The 20,328-nt window shown below is 37.7% G+C and overlaps 1 non-coding gene across 1 annotated transcript; it reads left to right on the plus strand.

Moving 5' to 3' along the window:
• Positions 1-5,081: 5,081 nt before the first annotated feature.
• On the plus strand, positions 5,082-5,184 carry LOC120070386 (small nucleolar RNA R71). Its single transcript, XR_005479881.1, has one exon. It is a non-coding gene; the product is annotated as a small nucleolar RNA R71 (small nucleolar RNA).
• Positions 5,185-20,328: the final 15,144 nt, after the last annotated feature.

Raw genomic sequence — 20,328 nt, forward strand, 5'->3', positions numbered from 1 at the left:
TCAAGCATTCCATAAATAATTCTTTGTTATCTCCATTGTCTTTAGTGTGCAAAGTTCACCTCTCATCATATTCACCTATAAGCTTAAGACTGGAGTTAGGAAAATTTAACGCAGGTTGATTCTTTTCTAAAAGGAATAATGTTTTGTTTCAAGTGCAGCAAGCCTTTTGTCAACAATTCTTTTCGTTTCTTAAAACATTCTCGTTTTTTCCAAACCAGCAATGCGTTAGATGCTTTTAAAATAGATTCCAGTTAAAAGAAAAAGTATAAATTTTCGGTTATCCATGCGTTGTTCCAGGTGTCCCACTTTCGTTTTGGCTTGCCCCCACAAGTGTCATGCGAGCATCCAACTACGGGTGAAAGCCCTTCACAACTAAACTCATATCTAGCATTCATGCGTTTTGAGATACAGCTTCTTTAAACTAGATAGCGGAATTTTGGGACGCATTGGTCTAGGAGACTTAACTTCATTTTGGCTTGCCCCCACGGGTGTCATGTGAGCATCCAACTACGGCTAAGTGCCTGTTCCAATTTTTTTAACTCATGCCAATTTGAGGTTTTTCTTTTAGAGTAATGACAAAGGTGTTTACGTTTAACATCTTTCTATTTTGTTTCCTTTCTTTTTTTTTTTTTATGTACTCGATTAATGCGTCTTAACTCATATTTCTCTCATCCCCAAATTTAGAGATCAGCTAAATCGTCATTGCTAAAAGACAAACAAAATTTTGAAAAGGCTTTGAGAGTTTTGAAAGAAGTTTTGATTTAAAGTTTGCATGCGTTAGAAAGAAAATATGTAGACTTTTTAGAAAAGTTCAGGCTTTGTTGATTTTCCTAACGCCTACTCTATACTTATAAATTTCATATTGCTAATATCATTGAGGTAAAACAAACCACAAGACTAGAAAAATAGCTAAAGAAGAAAAAAAGTATGCTAAGGACAAACGCAAGGATAAAAAAAAATGATAGAAATTTCATTCATTTTCATTGGATAACTAATGGAATAAACAAACATAGCAAACAAATACAAAAGATTAATAAATAAAACAAAGTAGCCAACACCCCCAAATTTATTGTGCTGGCGCGTTATCCCTACATTCTTCTGTAGGGTCTTCATCCATGAAGTGCAGAGGGTTCCTTAGGTGAGCAGGTAGTGGTGGAAAGGCAAACATTCCGACCAGGACCTGATTAATGTACTGTGTTGTGTAGACAAACTGGTCTTGCATTCTTCTTGTTTGTTGCCGCAAGTAATCCCTTAGAACCCTATTTTGTTGTTGAAGAGTTTCAATGGACGCGGCCAATGGTCTGAGTTGATCACCAATGAAAGTTTTCAACTCGTCAATATCAATGCGTGGTTGTGGCAGTGTTGGCTCTTCAAATCTTTCAACTGGGCCTTCAATATTTCCTGCGTTGCTTGACCCTAACCCAGTTGGTTCAAAGATAATCAAAGGAGGTACAAAAGTTGGAATTGGAGCTAGTAAGGTAGAAGGAAGGGGACCAGGGATTTCTTGATCTAAATTGGTAGTCTCATCCTGCGTTGGATCAAGAATCCCTTCTTGCAGGGCCAAAGGTAAGTTTGGAAGAGGGATGTTTAGGTCTGGCCGCACTTCTTCATCAGTAAACACATGCACCGCTTCACAATCTTCATTCTTCGAAGCTTCATTGTTGTGTTCAATCACTCAGATGCGTCTTCTTTTGGGGGCGCGTTTGGAGGGTCGAGGTCTGGTTGTCGCGTCCTTGTGAGGTAGGGCAGGCTGGTGCGACGAATCGCGAAGCAGATGCCTGATCAACTTGATATCCATCAGACCATCGATTTCCTCATAATCATCCCTTAGAAGAACGCCCTTGCGTTCACACAGTGCATAGATCAACCAAGGGAAATAAAGTTGTCCTCGTGGTTTGGCTTTAATGGCTTTGATCTAGTCTCTTATTATCATCCCTACATCTAGAGAAATGCGTTGCATGATATAGTAAGTGGCCAGGACGCGTTCTCTTGATAATGTTTCATCATGCATTGTAGGCATGATGCTTTTCTTAATCAAATAATACCATAAGTTTGCGTCTGGTTTCAGATTCCTGGAAGCTAAGATCTTTACTCCACTTCTTGATGTTTGCCATTTGCTTCCAGGTTTGGCCACTACTCTTAACGCATCTTCTACTTGGCTTGGAGTAGGATGTTCCAAGATGCGGTTTCCCTTTGCGTCCAGGTTACTTGCAATATTGAACACTTCATTAATTTTGTTGCCTAAGAAGCGCACCAAAACACCATCAACGAATGTCGTACTTCTCTCCATATCAAACTCACTACTATAAAATTGGCGGACAAGGTTGGGCTAAATCCTCGTATGCCCAACGCATAGTTGACCCCAGCCTATTGCGTCCACAGTTTCGGTTATATATGGAGGCAATGGGTTGCGTTCGGGAAAGAAGCCCTTCTCGGCAAGTATGTCACTAAACTGGTGTTTCCTCCCTTTGGTCTTTTTAGGTAATGCATCAGTTACCTTGCGTTTTCTTGCCTCGTATGCTTTGGCTTCCTGCGCCAGCTCCCTTAATTCATTTTCCAACTCTTTTTAGAGGGGACTTCCTTCGCCCCTGCCGTGCGGGCTGGTATTGCTCCAATTCATTTTCTAACACTCTAGACCTTGAGCAGATCTCATGCATTGCACTCTCAGGACCAGATGTGAACTGCTCTTCTTCATCCTCCAAAATTAATTTCCTTTCTCTCATCACTTTCTTTTCTTTCGATGGCCCTTCATCCGTGTCAGATTGGCGAGGTTGCGACACGTCCGACCAACTTCCCCTTCTCTCTCTTCTTCTTCTTCTTCTTCCAACTCTGTTTCAATCATCATCGCATAACGCTCTGCTTTATCGATTTCAAGTGATGTGTTGGTTGGGTCAAGACACATCATTTGTTTCTTTTCTACTTGGCCTTGATTCAAACTTGCCAAAATCGCTCCGAAAACTTCTTGCTCATCTCTTTGAGCCAATTCCGCAAGTTTCATGCTGTTTCGCTCTGACGCAGAACTATCAGAGCTGGGCCTGGGGGGACTGATTGATGGGGTGTTGGATGGGGTATGCGGCGACCCGAGAGATGAAATGATAATGGGTGAATGTGGCAGAAGGGGTGGGCTAGCTCCTTCTACTTCAATGGGGTAAATGGTGGCTAAGGGTTGGATGGATAATGGGGGAAGTGGATGCACTGCAGGCGATGGTGCATTATGAAGATGAGCGGGAATAGGGTCATCGTCGCACCAACCAACGTAATATTTGGAATGAATGGTGGTGGGGCAGTCTTTGTGTAGGGTTTCTCGGTAGCTGTGGAGGAAGAAGGGCACTGCCGCCTCGGTTTGGTGGGAGTTTTGGGTTTAGGTTTTGCGGTGGTTTTGGGTTTTTGGTGGGTTTTAGAGGATTTCGGATTTGTGGCGATTTCGATGGGTTTCAATCGAGATGGTTGCTGGATGTGGTGGAATGCCCACCGTGCGAAGGCTTGGTCGGAAAGGGGGTTTTTGAGGTTCGACGAGGGTTTGGAGGGGGCAACATTTAAGCAGAGGAAGATGAGAAGGAACTTACTAGCGACATGCCTCCGTAGCTCATTGATTGGTTTTGGCTATCGGATGTTAAAGACATTGTGAGTGAAGGCTGACCAGCGTAACGAACTTGATTGAAGGGCGGTGAAGTTCGGGAGCTAGGGTTTTTTTTTTCGAAGTCGGGTTGAAGGAGATGGAAGAAGAGAGAATATCGAAGGTTTGCATTTTATAGCTCTGGGGAGAGAGGATGGTGATGTCAGGCGGTGCCTGACATCCTCATTTATTAAGAAGACAAAAGGACGTGCCTAGGGTTTCTAGGCAATGGAGTTTTTTGTGTTTTCGAGATGCGTCCTTTCGGTTTGGGCCATGCATTGGCTTAAGTCCAACGCGTCAGTTTTATTCCCATCCTAAGCTTCTTCTAGTTGTACACAATTTTTTGTTCAAAATTAAAAAAAAAAACTCTTAAATAAGAAAGCAATAACATTTATCAATCAACTTAAAACGTAACGCAAAGACAAGCAAACAATGAGTAAACACAAACGTAGTGATAAAATACATAATGCAAAAGAAATGAAGATAGAAGAAGCATCCCTGGAATATGTGTCGATGTGAATGCAGGGATGCCTCGACGCAAGCCTCAGTTGGCATCGCGTAGTATGAGGGATGACTTTTGTCGTTCTACACCATTTTCAAAGTAAGGCTTCACTCCTTGCCCATTTACTTTGAACATATTTGTGCCATCCTCCCACGTCGACTCTATTCCTCCGTTGGTATTCCCTAGGGTTTTCGTGTTGCTGGGCAAGACTCCAGGTTGCCGATTCTTTAACTCATTCGCAATCTGCCCCACCTGTATCTCTAGAGTTCTGATGGAAGACGCCTGGCTTTTTAGCAATGCGTCGTTCTGGGCGATATACTTATTTAAGAGGTTTTCAAGTGGAGGTGTTGAACTCGATGCATGACCTCCTTTATTAAATGGTTATTGGTGCAGCTGCTGCATTGGCTGGAATCCAGGCGGCAGTTCTTGCCTCTGCTGCTGGTTTAACCCTAAGTGGTGTGGCTTCTGTTAATTACCTGCCCAAGAGAAATTTGGATGGTTCCTCCATCCGGGATTATATGTGTTTGAGAATGGGTTATTTTTAATAAAGCATACCGATTGCGGATTTTATGGGCAATCACAGTAGGAATGGGGATCTTCACGGCCCACACAGCTAACCATGGGCTGTACGAATGTTTCTACCTGATTTATCTTTTGCGAGTTGATGCGTTCCCCAGTGACATATTCTGCAAAAGGTTTGTCATAGTAGCCATTTGTGCAAAGAGCGTGGCCATTGCATTAGAGTCAATAGAATTCACATTTTGAGATCGCCTCTTTCTTTCTGCTCTTGCATCGTAAGTGTCATCCACCCATTCCATATTATATTTGGCTATGAGGTCAAGTATTTCCTTAGCTTCATTATAATATTTGTCCATGATACTGCCAGCTGCAGCTGTGTCGGCTGCCATTTGAGACGCTCTGTTTAATATACTGTAGAAATTTTCCACCTGGATGGTTAACGATAATCTATGATTGGGGCAATTCTTGACTAATCCTTTAAAAACTCCCATGCAGCACTCAAGGTTTCAACTTCTTCCTGTTCGAAGTTCATGATCTCTATCCACCTCATTACATTTGTAGTGGGTGGGAAGTATTTCTACATGAATTTCTCCACCAACATTTCCCAAGTCATGATCTTTCCAGGCTCCATAGAACTTACCCATTGCTTTGCATCGTCACACAGAGAATATGGGAATAAAGATAGCCTGATAGCTTCTGGAGTGATTCCAGGAATCACAAACGAGTTGCATGTCTCCAGGAAACGTTTCATGTGGGCGTGAGGGTCTTCTCATTGAGCACCAGCTCTTTGGAGCATTTGTAAAGTCACAGATTTCATCTCAAATCTTGTCCCATCTGGCATTAGATATATGATCCCTGGTGAGAAATCATACAACCCAAGAGACGCATATTCTCGCATAGAACGCGTACTACTGTTTTCCATTATGATAGGATTTTGTACGGTGTGGGCTAGCTGTTGAGCTAAGTTTTGATTCGCTTGTTCGTCCGCCATTTGTTGTTGCATGGTTTGTTGTTTAAGTAGTTGTTGCCTTAACCTACAGCGACGATTAAATCGATTGCTTTGTCGGAAGGTCCTTTCAACTTCGGGGTTGTATACAAGTTCAGGGGTGCTTTCTCTGCTCATAAACATTTACAAGCTTCGGCTTAGCTCGTAATACTCCCTCAGCTGAAGTTTTCCTACAAAAGATACAAGAAAAATTTCTGGTTAGTTTTGTTGTTGAATCCCCAGCAACGGCGCCAAAACTTGTTCGTTAATTTCGTGATTCGAGCTTAGGAATGTATTGTATAAAGTAATTGGATAAATAAGTGTAAATATGAATGATGCGTTGATGCATTTATGATGCGTTAGTGACGCGTTGATGCGTTAGTGATGTGCAACAAGACGCATGACACTCCTTAATAGACGTTCAAATTTTGCTGACTCAGATTGAAGTATAAATTCAACTCAGGTTTCTAATAAGTCCAGGGTCGAACTTAGGAATTCAAATTAAAGCTAAAGTAGACCTTGCGTTGTAACTGTTGTAGAAATATCCTAAGAAAATGTAGAAATTAGTTATTTACACTAAGCTGTTGTGTGTGTGTGCAAGAAGATACAAAAGGGTCGAGTAGAGAATGATGGGTCATGTGAAAGTGGAGTGTAATGCATATGATATGCGTCGATCTAAGTTAGATGTACACGAACAAGAATATGATGTGAATGAGATGACTTGTTTATCTCCGTTTGTGCGTTAACTCTATTCGGCACTTCTCAATGCAAATATCATACATACCTATCTCTAGGATGTATGTGTCAAACACAGGATGCAATAAAACACCAGTGCGTCTATCTCTAGATGTACTAAGCATTTCTAACTTGATGCTGGCTTATTTATTCTCTCGAATAATTTAAGCTAAAGCTGCTTTCACCAATTGATTTAGGTGCTTAAGCGTTCGAAATGGAATTTTGCATGAAGTTATAGATGCGTCCAACATAAACAAGAAATAAATAGTGGCGAAGTATGATAGATCAAATATGTGAATTTATAAAGAAACTGATTGTCTTTACAAAACCAACACTAAATCAAATGAGAAGATGAAAACGATAAGTAAGATGAAATGAAAGGAGTCAAGCCGTAGAGTAAAAACTTGATGATGGGAAATTAGATGTCCATTACTCGACAACTAAAATTCTGTGGACGCAATATGCGATGCATGTTCTTAATGTATGCGTTGATTATCATGTGTCGTGGTCATGCATTGGAATGACTTTGCGTTAACAAACGTATGCGATGACCATGCACCCTTTCACAAGTTTTCTTACACTCATGCCAAGTATAATGTGAACGCAAGTTTCTCGGGTGATCCGAGGTCGAACTCAAGGACTTGTAGCTGGATGAATGCGGTAATGTGCATGCGGCGATTGAATAAAAGAATGATGGAGGGGTTTCTATACTAACACTACTCCTACTCCTAACTAACAGACAAAACAATGAGAATATGAATGAGAGGTAGATACATGAAAACTCTTGACATGAAACAAATGAATGGGAAAATAGATAAAATGTGGAGATGTCTTCATTGCAACCCTTAAGAGTGACCGCAAGGGCAACCTTAGTCAACACAAACTATGCGATCATGCTACACATACTAAAAGCCTAAATCTATGACGTATGCGATGTGTATGCATCGTGTCAAGATGACTGCATACAGCCACCATATCCTACTAACTGGACGTAGCCATTGTCCTCTCTATATGGTGCATACGCTGTGTAATAACAAACGGAGCTTATTTCTAAGTCTCCATTCTTGCTTATGCAAACCTAATCTAGCCCTCTTGAGCATTGATTCTAAACTAGCCCTCTCGAGTCTTAGGTTCTTTCTTTATCTCTCTCAAGCAGCTCTAAAGATATGATGGGCGCATACATAAGACAAGGTAACCACATAAACTTGGCTGACGCAAGATTATTCCTATCTCTAGTGAACAGTAGCTTGCATTGCTTAATGCGACCAACTACTTACCCTCCCGGGTAGTTAGTTGTTGCTAACTTTACTCATAGACAAGCGTTGCGTCCGCCTATAGACAGGCGTTGCTACAGCTTCACACCAAGCAAATAAGGCTTTCTCACACACTTACACAACGCATACCTCTCGGTGGTTTGCTACATGATTCATATCTCTAATCCACATGACTGAGTATGCAATACTCTAGCAATCTCACTATGTGATGCAATGAAAGTTAAGGGTGCTAAGTAAAGAAAGATGGAGATGGAATCGAAGGAAACACAGAAATGCATTGAACACATAATGTATTAATTCCTTAATCACAAAATGTAATACAATACAATATAAGAAAAGAAGGGAAAATGAAATGACCGGCTGGAAGCAATAACTTGCTTCCAGCGGATGTGCATCAAGGCTGGCGGTGGTGCCATGGATGGGTGGTGGAGCTGACTCTCCCGAGATCTAACTTCGATCGAAGGCTCCGGTCGTCACTCGGAATGGAGGAAGGAGATGAAGAACTCTCCAGCTTTCTTTTCATGCATTAGTCTGTATCGCAGGGAAAAACCCTGGATGGGTTGAAATTCTGCTCATCGGCTTCTTTATATAGAGCTTGGATCCCCAACAACATTAATGGACTGCTCTGATTCTGACATTCGCGGCACGTTAGTCCTTTCTGAATCTCTGTGGCTAACGTCGTGGTAGGTGAAATGTCAACATCAACTTTTGATTTTCCCGAGATGTACGTTGATGTGTTCATTCCACCAACCTTGCGTTGATCCCTCTATTATGTGTTATCGCGTAGCCGCAATCGTTCAGTGACCGTATTCGCTTAATACCACAACTTCGACACGATGACCGCAATCGCTTGACGAGCGCAACTCCCATGCAATGGACGCATGCGGCTGATTATCGCAACACCCATGCGTTGATCGAACGCATTCGCCTTTACGATGGAAAGTTTCTCCGCGGTAGTCCGCCTTTATCGTTTGCGTCCACTTCCTGCGTTAGCTACAAAAGTAGAACATTGAACACATAATAACACATAATAATGGGTTAACCAAGATTCATCATGCTGAACGATGCAAGCTCATTTTCTCATGAATTCCTAACATAATTGCCGCATATTCTGCTTAACAGCCCTCATAATTCTAAATAAAAGGCCTAAGATGATATGCATTTCTGCATGTCATCACTTTACAAAACCAACATTTAATCAAATAAGAAGATGAAAACGATAAGTAAGATGAAATGAATGGAGTCAAGCCGCAGAGTACAATCTCTTGTCCTTTTTGGCTCAATTCTAGTCGTGTACAACCGCTTGTGGGAAAATTGGAAGAAATGTCTCTCTCGAGCTCAGCTCTTCCACTTCTTGATTGGCGATGGTAGTGGTTCTCTTCCCTTTTGTTCTTCTCGTCACCATAGCACAACTCTACGGTCTCAAAATTACAGAATTATATAGTGAGCTAAAAGATCTAAGATTCTAAAACTTTAAACTCTTTCATCCTGTGGGATTTCTTCTATTTATAGGCGCCGGTCTTTTCCAACTTGATGATGGGCAGCATTAAATTCCATACCCTGGTCAGTCGCCTGACACTCAAATTCTTTTCAGATGCCGCCCACTGTAGATGCTTATGCTTGCATATGGTGATTTGACACAAACAGTCTGAATCAATGAATCTTCCTTGCGCTGAATCCCTCCGACGCATACCCCATGTGTTAGACTTTTCCTGCGACACTTTTCATAATCATACGTTAGACTTTGTTGAGATCCTACAATATCATGCGTTAATGCCACAGTATTTTAGCAATAAACATTCTTTTGCATGAGTTTGATAGTGTTCGAGTAATTCCATACATTTTCTCTAAAAATGATGAGATTTTATCATTAAAGACCCCAATTTTTCCAACTTTTGAGCCACAATAACTTGTATTTCTACAAGTTATCAGTGTGTAGCATGATCGCATAACTTGAATGCAATCTTAGGAAGTGTTAGCTAAACCTCTTCTCAACCCGTTCCCCGCATACATCTTGTAACTTTCACTGTCATCAACTCTTTACTCAATTCCGCCACATAGGATTTATACTTTAAACAATTCATCAACCACTTATTTGTATTTTTCACCGTAAAGAAATCAAAATTTACCAACGTATAGTATCTCAGTAGTCCCTGTGTTCGACCCTAGACTTACCAGGAAACCTAGTAACATTTACACTTGGATTCTACTAGGAAAACTTGCATGTGCAACGCATAGTTCACCATTGCAATTTCATACCATTATTTCATCAAATTCACAATGCATCAACAATCGATAAGAGTATTCAAATGGACTTAATCATGGCAACTGAAGAGAAGGATTCTTTATAGTACCCCCTCTATTTGGGTAAACCCTTTTTCCACGAGTCTAGCTTTGTAGATCTGTACCTCACCAGCTTGATCTTGTTTTTTCTTGTAGATCCATTTGCAACCTATAGGTTTTACTCCTTCTTGTTGATCTACAAGTTTCCATACTTAATTGAAGGACATAGACTTATTTTGAGGTCTAGGGCTTTTATCTATTGGTCTCTATCTACATCTTCCATTTGTTGTTTAAAAGTCAACGAATCCTCTAAGTCATCATCAGCTATGACGACATGAGTTTCTGTTAAACCCATGTAACGATTAGGCTATTGAACAATCCTCCCACCACATCGATGCATTCTCATCTCTTGAGAAGGTTGTGAAGTACCATATTTATCAACAACCCTCATTGAAGGACCAGCTTGATCAACAGCTCTTGTTGATTTGCTTGTAGCTTCTATGGTAATTTCATTTAGTACTAGTTTACTTTGAGGTTGATGATTCTTTATATGGTCCTCCTCTAAGAAGGTTGCATTTTTTGATACAAATACTTTATTATCTCAAGGATCATAGGAAAAACCACCTTTTGTCTCTTTAGGATAGCCTTCAAATAAGCATACTTTTGAATGACATTCCAATTTTGTTGGGTTCTACACCAACACATGTGCTAGGAATCCTCAAATCCTAAAGTGATGTAAACTACCTTTATGATTGAATACACAAGCATGCAATGGAAGTAAACAGAATCAATAAGCACTCTAATTACATTTAATTTGAGTTTTAAAAGCATTCTTCAACAGAAAAACTGAAGAGGGTTTCAAGATGAACATACTTTTGATGAATTCTCACTAATCCAAGTTGCACTTCACGTTAATTCAGCTTCAAATCGTTAGTGAACCATCAAGAGGTCTTCTCTACTATTCTCAGCCTTGAATTTGAGTGGTAGAACTCGAATTTGAGTGAATTTGGTGAAGGAAATTGAAAGTTCTTGTGAGGAAGAAGATGAAGTAGCTGAAACTCTTTTTTAGCTTAAGAACTATCCTTTCTTCTTCAAATCTGAGAGTTTTTATTGAATCTCATCATGCAAGCATACTCATTCTATATGATGGCTAGCAGCTACTTCCCAGTGTGAATGTGCATGAAAAGCACCTCATGCTTGAGAAAAAAATGGGAAAACCTCACTTTCTCAAAATTTCATTTTAATTTCCAAAAATCTAATTAATTCCAAATTAATTAAATTTGATTTGATTAATTCCTTATTAAAAAAATTCAACTTTTCAATATTCAATTTCTCAAATTGAATTTTAAAATTGAAATTAATTTTATTTTTAATTAATCAAACATATTTAATTAATTAATTAATTTAATATCAAAAATCAAATTAATCACACATCTAATTTTAAACATGAATCCTATTAACGCAATTAATATTTAAATCAATATTTAAATATTATGAACTCTCTAATTTTGTTTAATTTCAATAAATTAAATGTTAATTATATCAAATATAATTAAACAAACCCTAATTTGAATTTGAACTTATCCAAATTCAAACCCTAATTTCAATTTGAAATTCAATTTGAACACTTAAAATTGATATCATTCCAAATTCACTCAATTTAATAATTCAAAGTGTTCATGTTTTACGAGCTAGTAGAGGGACTTTCTGGACCTACAGATCATGAGCTCCAACGATTAAGATTAATTGGCTAAAACTTTTAGACCAAATTAATCAGTATTTGTTAACTTTCAAGTCACATCACTATAGCTCAATAGTTGCGCTCTCCTCATTGTAGATATATTTGTGTCTACATGATTTAGCTATAACTAGTAAATTGACCTTTCATAGGTTGTTCGTAATAACGGTTGGGTCAATATATTGTTCTACCTCTGATGTTACGTCTTTTCCTTAAGTTCCTATTGATCCTCTAATGAACAATTTATTTATGATCTAATCACTAAACCGGATCCCTCTCGGGTTAGTGAACGAGTAGGGTCCCTTGTTCAAGACCTGAATTCAGTACTTAAGAGAACAACCTTTCTCCTATCCCTAAATTGGTAAGCGTGAATTCTAACTTGCACCCTATATCCCTAGCTATCTACCCGGTCTCACACCTAAAATGGAAGGCTAATTGAGCCGGTATTGTTGAGCCAACCCTTACCCATGCAAATCTAAGGATAATCCCGAATAAACAGGAGTTCATAGGCAAACAAATTTAATTTTGCATAAAGCACTAGGGAATGAACTTGTTTATATCCAACAACACTTCCATCCTAAGTTTAATCAACACAGTAAAATAATACCTCTAACCACCATAACACCCTCCTCATTCACAGCCATTGCATTGATTATAGTCTTTTGTAGAGATCTAACCACTAAAAGAGGCATAATAAGAGAGAAATATGTTAAAAAGATGAAAGTTTATGTAGTAACTCATTACGTTGCTGCATTGAACTAAAATGATTTTGAATAGGAGTTTGTTAGTTTATACTCTAAACAAAACTCCTCTTTTGCCATTTTTTTCCCTTTTTCATCTTGGACTTCCTTTATCTACCAAAATATATACACCTCTCAAGTGTCAAGGCCAACATTATACCATGGCTCAATTCTGCATTCTCCGTAAGATTTTGCAACAAGAATTGTGGTGTGGAGTAACCAAAGCAATGGCTTGGAGATGTCAACATCCATGAAATTCTTGATGACTTTACATTGGAATCTCTCTCTACTTCCTCAATCTCCCTATCTTCCTATGTTGATTGCTAGCATTTTCTTCAATGACTTCCAGATGGTGAAAATGAAAAAATATTAATGTAGATAATGAAAATAAACTAAAATATGCTAAGTTATGTAGAAAATAAAAAAATGATAAAATTCTTGTTGTTCATAGCTTCATCTATTTGTTTTTAACCAAGTTACTTTCTAGTTTTATCCTTCTAACTTTAGCATTGTCATCTTCTTCATAATTTAAAAAAAAAATGATAATTTTCCATGTGACAAGACTATGTAGTGCCTTACGAAAATGAAATTGAATTAAAAGCCTTAGTTTATGGTTCAACTCTCCTTGAAGAAAAAAATTTTCCAATTTATAAACATTGAAATAAAAACTTAAAGATTGAAATAGTTTCAAATTACTAAATGTCAAAGAAATATTAAAAGAATATTTCACCTTTTGAACAAAAAATGACTTGGATTGAAAATGAGAGTAAAACTATGAGGCTTCAACTCAGATCTAAATAATGTAGCTAAACTCATTAAGATCCAAACAACCCATTAAAAATAGCAGCTTTGACAGACCTTGGTGTGAAACAAAAAATCTAATATTTTGAATTAATGAATCTCTCCTCAAAATGAGGGAAGAGGCTTTATTTATAGAGAAAGATTACAAGTTTGTTCAAAACTAACAAACTAACTATAGTTAAAGTCAAAACTAAAAAACTAACTATAACTAATTAAAGAAGTAAACCTTCTAGTTACATCAAATCCACCCTCTCAAGATTGGACTCATCCGCGAGGCAATTAGGATGCTAAATGGAAGCTGTCCGGAGGAAAATAAGCTTCAAGTCAGCCATGTTGAATACTGGATTAATGTGCAAATCTGTTGGTAATTCAATGCAAAATGCATTGGTGCCATATTTCTCTAATACTTGAAATGGTCCATATTGTCTATCTTTCAATTTGTTGTACGTACCAGTAGGAAATCGAGCTTTGCGTAGGTGGATCATTACTAGGTCTCCTACCTCAAAATGAACTTCTCTTCTAGACTTGTCTCTAGCTTCTTTGTAAGACAAGGTAGTTTTCTCCAAATGATCATGGACTTCTTGATGAAGCTTTTGAATTCTTTCAGCCATACTTTCAGCCTCAATGCTAACATCCACTACAGAAGGAAATTTAGCAAGGTCAAAAGTTAGTCTTGGAGTTTTGGTGTATATAACTTCAAAGGGGCATCTTTCTATTGATCTATTCTTCATATTATTAAAGGTAAACTCTGCTTGGGCAAGGGACAAATCCCATTATTTTGGTTTTGAGTTACATAGATAACGTATAAGATTTTCCAATGTTCTGTTGGTAACTTCTGTCTTCCCATCAGTTTGAGGGTGTGAGGTAGTGCTAAATTTCAATGTTGTATCAAACTTCTTCCATAGTGTACGCCAAAAACGGCTAAGGAATTTGACATACCTATCAGATACAATGGACTTGGGCACTCTATGAAGTCGAACAATCTCTTTAAAGAAGAGATTGGCTATATAAACTGCATCATTTGTCTTTTTGCAAGCAAGAAAGTGAGTCATTTTACTGAAACGGTCCACTATCACCATTACTGCATCATACCCCCATTGGGTTTTTGGAAGACAAAGTACAAAGTCAGCTGATAAGTCTTCCCAAATGGTTGTGGGAATAGGTAATCGTGAATATAGATCCGCATTAGTGCTTGTGCCTTTTGCTTTTTGACAAATAGAACATCTCTCAACAAAGTTATTTGTGTCCTTCCGAATTTGTGGCCAATAAAATCGAGCAGTCACTAGTTCAAAAGTTTTATTTTGACCAAAATGTCCAGCCAATTCTCCCGGGTATGCTTCTTTTAGAAGAGCTTCTCGAACGGAAGTATGTGGAATACACAATTTCTCTCCCTTGAGTAAGAAACCATCCACTATATGAAAATCATTAGTCTTTATAAAGTGGGTGCAATTATACCATATCTCAGCAAAATCAACATCTTCTTTATATAAGCATGGGAGATGAGAGAAAGTAGTTACTTCGGTGGCTAAGATAGTAAGAAGAGAATTCTTTCGACTTAGAGCATCAGCTACTTTATTCTCCTTGCCTGATTGGTGTTTGATCACAAAGTCAAACCTTTGAATGTAGGAAATCCACCGTGCGTGCATACGACTGATATTCTTTTGAGATTGTAGGTACTTCAACGAAAAGTGATCCATCAACAAGAGAAATTCTTTAGAAAGAAGATAGTGCTCCCATAGTTTCAAAGCTTTAACAAGGGAATACAATTCTTGTTCATAAATACTCCAGTTCTGCCTTGAATTATTGAGTTTTTCACTAAAAAACTCAATAGGGTGCCCTTGCTGTGATAATACACCTCCAATGCCCATTCCACAGGCATCCACGGCTACTTCAAATGGTAAAGAGAAGTCTAATAGCTTAAGAACAGGGCTAGAACTCAAATTTTCTTTGATACATTCAAAGCTACTGTATTGTTTCTCTCCCCAATGGAAACTGCCTTTTTTTAGACAATTAGTAATAGGTGCTACGATAGAGCTGAAATTCTTGATAAATTTTCTATAAAATGAAGCCAAACCATGGAAGGCTTGAATGTCTTTTACCGAGCATGGAGTTGGCCATTGGGTAATAGCTTTAATCTTCTTTGGATCAACTTTAATTTGATTGTGACCAATTAAGAAGCCAAGAAATGTAATTTCCTTTACTAGAAAAAAAACATTTCTTATGATTGACATAGAGCTTGTCGGTTGTTAATGCTTGAAAAAGGCTTCGAAGGTGCTGCAAATGCTCCTCAATGTTCCTGCTATACACCAAAATATCGTGAAAATACACTACAATAAATTTGTTAAGGAAAGGATGGAGTACTTGATTCATGAGTCTCATGAAAGTGCTTGGAGTATTTGATAGCCCAAAGGGCATGACTAGCCATTCGAACAATTCTTCATTAGTCTTGAAAGCCGTTCTTCCATTCATCACCCGGTCATATTCTTATTTGGTGGTATCCACTCTTCAAATCCACCTTAGAAAAGATCAATGATCCTCCAAGTTGGTCAAGTAGATCACTTATACGAGGGATTGGAAAACGATATTTCAAGGTGATTCAATTAATGGCTCTACTGTCTACAAACATTGAAAGGGGAATGGTGCAAATTTCACTTACTTGTGCCTCACCAATTGAAAGGGGAATGGTGCAAATTTCACTTACTTGTACCTTGCCACTTTTCTTTACCCATGCTATCTTGTATGGGTTCGAATGAGTTTCCACTTTGAGATTTAGAGCCGCCACTAGCTTTTTGGAGACAAAATTCTCGCTACTTCCATTGTCTATGATGACATTGCATACCTTGTTGTTGATTGTACACCTTGTTTTGAAAAGACAATGCCTTTAGGGGTTCAAATCCTCTTTAGGAGTGATTAACATTCTTTGGAGAACACAAGACTATCACCATCATCCGGTTCAATGAACTCAGCTTCCTCATCTTCTTCTTCACTATTTTCAGCCATCATTTCTTCTTCCTCTTCTATGTAAGCTACTATTTTTCGTTGGGGGCATGTATTAGATAGATGACCAACTTGGCCATATCGAAAGCATTTGCCCAAAGAAGGCCTATTGTAGGGATTTTGAGCTCTCTTCTGGAATGTGGTCTCGCTCATCATTTCCTTCTTGATTTTATTTATCTTTGTCTTTGGTCAAGGCTGGTGGATTTGGAGGATTTGGCTCTTTACTTGTAGCACTTCCCAAGCGGACCTTCTTGATGAATTTTTTACTCGGATTTCGTTCATCTCCTCCACAGTTTCAGCAAAAGAGATAGTTTCAGTAAAAGAGTGGGCAGTTTTACCTAATGTTGCTCACCCTCCGCAAGATTTGTTCTTGCTCCTAGTCGATGGAATTCTTCAATGTAATCAGCCACTGATCGTCCTCCTTGTCTACAATTTTGATATTGACGATACAAGGTTTGTTCGTAATTAGAAGGTAGGAACCGTTCCTTCATTAACCTTTTCATCTTCTCCCACGAATGAATTGATCTTCTGCCAATTCTTCTCCGACTGATCTCAAGTTGATCCCACCAAGCCGAGGCACAAACTTTTAACTTTAGTGCCATGAGATGCACTTTCTTGTGCTCGGAATGTTCATGTATGTGAAGAAATTTTCTGTGTTCTTGATCCAATCAAGAAATGCTTCAATATCTCGCTTCCCATTGTAACTTGGCAAGTCAATTTTCATCTTGAAATCATTGTCCTCACATCTCTCGCCCCTTCCTCTTCTTGGCACAAAGAATTCTTCTTCTTGATCATATTCACTAGATGAATCCCAATCTTGGTTTTCTTGATATCTTTCTTGGCCAATTGGTTGTTTTCTTAGATTTTCATGGTGCTGTCTCTGAATTCTTAGATGTCTTTCTTGAAATATTTTCTGCTGGTTTTGGCAATTTCTTGCCTGTCCGCCACCTCTTCTTTCTCTTCCTCCCCATTCTTGATCAACTGATTGAATATTTTCTTGATTTTGAGGTGCGGTTGCAAGCATTTCAACTCTTCTAGCAAGGATTTCTATGCTTTCTTGAAGGTTTGTTAAGGTGCCATGAATTCCCTCCAATGAGTTCTCAACGGACAGCAAGCGTCGGGTTGAGGTTCTTGGAGAGAGGGTGAGAGTATCTTCCACCTTTTGTTCTTGCCCATGTACATCTTCTTCGATTGGTTGATGGGCTCTGCTTCCCGCCATCGGCTCCTAAATCGGAGTGCTCTGATACCAATTTTGGTGTGAAACCAAAAGTTTAATATTTTGAATCAATGAATCTCTCCTCAAAATGAGGGAAGAGGATTTATTTATAGAGAAAGATTAAAAGTTTGTTTAAAACTAACAAACTAACTATAACTAATTAAAGAAGTAAGCCTTCTAGTTACATCATACCTCAAACAAACTTTGAACAGACCTTAGTTGCGATGACACTAGAACGAACAAAAAAAAAAAAAGCTTGAACTATGAACAAATCAGACAAACCAGACCCAAAAAACATGTTTAAATGTATTGGCACGAACCTTGAGCGGATTTCTTAGATAGATCTAAGAGAGAAATGAAAAACATGAACGAATCAGACAAACCTTGGCTTCGATGGTGATGAAATAGAGCTTGAACGATTCTGGAAAAGAGCTCGAATGATGTTGGCTCGGACTGTGGTGGAACAAATATCACATGACACTATAATGAAGCTCAAACAATGTTAGAATGAAACTCAAACGAAGTTGCAACACGAAGCTGGACAACGGTGAACAGACGGAGCTCGACGTTGGAAAGAAGCTCAACGATGGCACTAAACAGAGAGCACTTTGAACAAAGTGACAAATGTGTGAGCTAAATGGAGATGGTGAAGGCAGGACACAAGAGGGCTTTGGGTGAGAAGAAATTTATGAGAGGAGAGAGAAGAAAGCTTGAGAAACAAAAGAGAGGGTTTTCACTACAAGAAAAATAGCTTTAAGTGACATGTAAAACGTGCTAGCAATGCGTAAAGGCATGTCGCTGTAAATGTCGTAGTAGCCACATAATAAAAAAATTTAGTGACATACTTCTGCGTGACGCTAAAACGTGACTTTTACTAGTGCTAACGCATTACTATAAGTGTAGTTTTAGCAACACATGTTTTGTCGTTATTTGTCTTATAAAGTGACGTCGAAAATTCATCTCTAAAAGTTAAGTTTTAGCAACATAAGAGATTGTTGTTAAATATGGATCAATGATCATTGCAAGTATCTAACATATGGAAGCATTGGTAAAAATATTTCATTAATTTGAAAAATAATATTCAATTTAATATATAAACAGTTATCACTAGTACAAAACTAGGCTATAGTGTCGGCCAAAAACCAAAATTATAGGAGTACTGACCGACATCGAAGAAGTCTGACTAACAAATATTTTTTATTGATATAATAAAAGTAATAAGCTATTTGTATACAAAACTTTTTACAGACATAATAATAACTAATTCACTTCGACAAAAGTAATATAATTATTTGTTTCTCCACAAGCTATATTCAACTTACAAAGGTAAACAAAATTGGTAACTATAACAAGTACAAGACTCTAAAACCTTAAAATTACTTATTGACCCTAAATAATTGTCTTTTTTAGCTTAAATAATTCATGAAGTCCCATTGTCAGTTCCACCACACCTAGCTTTTTTTTAATGAAGTCGTCGACATCACCACACCTAACTTGAACTTAAGCAGGCAACTCGAGCCTCTGATTCTTTAGCCTTTCGGTAACTTGCTTCATACCTAGAATAGTTTGTTCTTAGTCCCCGAAAGTAGGAAAACATTATTTAAAATTAGTCATATATTTTCTAACACTTAATCTAATCCAATACTTTAAAACAAACTAGATTTTTTTCATAGAAAAGAACAAATTATAATTTTAAGATGAAAATAAACTAGAACGAGTTCAATAGAAACCATACACAACTCAATAAAACTACTTATCAATCCAAACAAGCATATCAAACTAAAAAAGAAGAATTAATAACAACTGTTTTCATTTGGAAAAATATATAAACACAAACCAAAAAATTTATAAACACATACAACTTTATGGAAACCATAAACAAACTTAATAACAAATTCACTTGGAAAACCTATCAAATATCTAATGATTTTCATGATAAATTAATGTCATATAATCATGACCTCTTAATTTCATGTTAAATAGACCATCAAAAATTAATGTCATATAATCATGACCTCTTAATTTCATGTTAAATAGACCATCAAAGTAACTATCCTAAGTACAATGGGGGTAGATCAAATGCACAACCATTTTTTAAAACAATACCAAAACCATGTTCGACATTTCAAAAGCTCAGCATACCTTAATTGAAATAGGTATCATATTAAACAAAAGAATGCAGGATTAACAATCGACATTTCAAAAGCTCAACATACCTTCTAGATCATTTGTTTGTAATATTTCTAATTACCTTACTAAACACATGCATGGGAAAGTATGATAACAAAAGTGGAGAAAGTTCGATACTATGCACTAAATCCTCAACATACCTTTATTGAAATAGGTATCATATTAAACAAAAAAAACTTCTACCGAAGAGAGATAACCAAAAGCTCATACCATGAGCCTTAATTTGGATGTTGCACATACCATAGCTACATGTACCAAAAGAAAAACTTACATTCAATAGGAATACAAAAGAATGCATGACTAACAATGAGACTTTAATCAAATGGGGAGAAAGAGAGACATCATAGAGTAGTAATAAAAAAGAGATAGCTCCATGTAAATTTCAGAAGTAAAGAATCAAGACAACAAGCTTTGGAAACAAAAAGATTTCATTGAACCTTTCTAACTTTAAAATCCTCCACAGAACAACAACCACCAAAAGTTGAAAAAACAAATATATAGGACCTTACCTTGTCCACAATTACATTCACAGCCATAAGTCTTTGGTTCAAGAACATCTCTTATCATTCCATGCTTGGTTTCATTACCTAAAAAATTGTTGGGATTAGTGTCCTAATTCTTTCGGAGTCTCGTTGTTTGTAATTTATACACATTTTTATGAATAAAATAAGAGTTATTTCATTCTGCCATTTACTTATATCCAATGAACAAAGCTCCACGGTTATTGTATGT

This window comes from Benincasa hispida, chromosome 1, assembly GCF_027475165.1.
Source record: "Benincasa hispida cultivar pf3 chromosome 1, pf3_genome.v1.1, whole genome shotgun sequence".
NCBI classification, from domain to species: domain Eukaryota; kingdom Viridiplantae; phylum Streptophyta; class Magnoliopsida; order Cucurbitales; family Cucurbitaceae; genus Benincasa; species Benincasa hispida.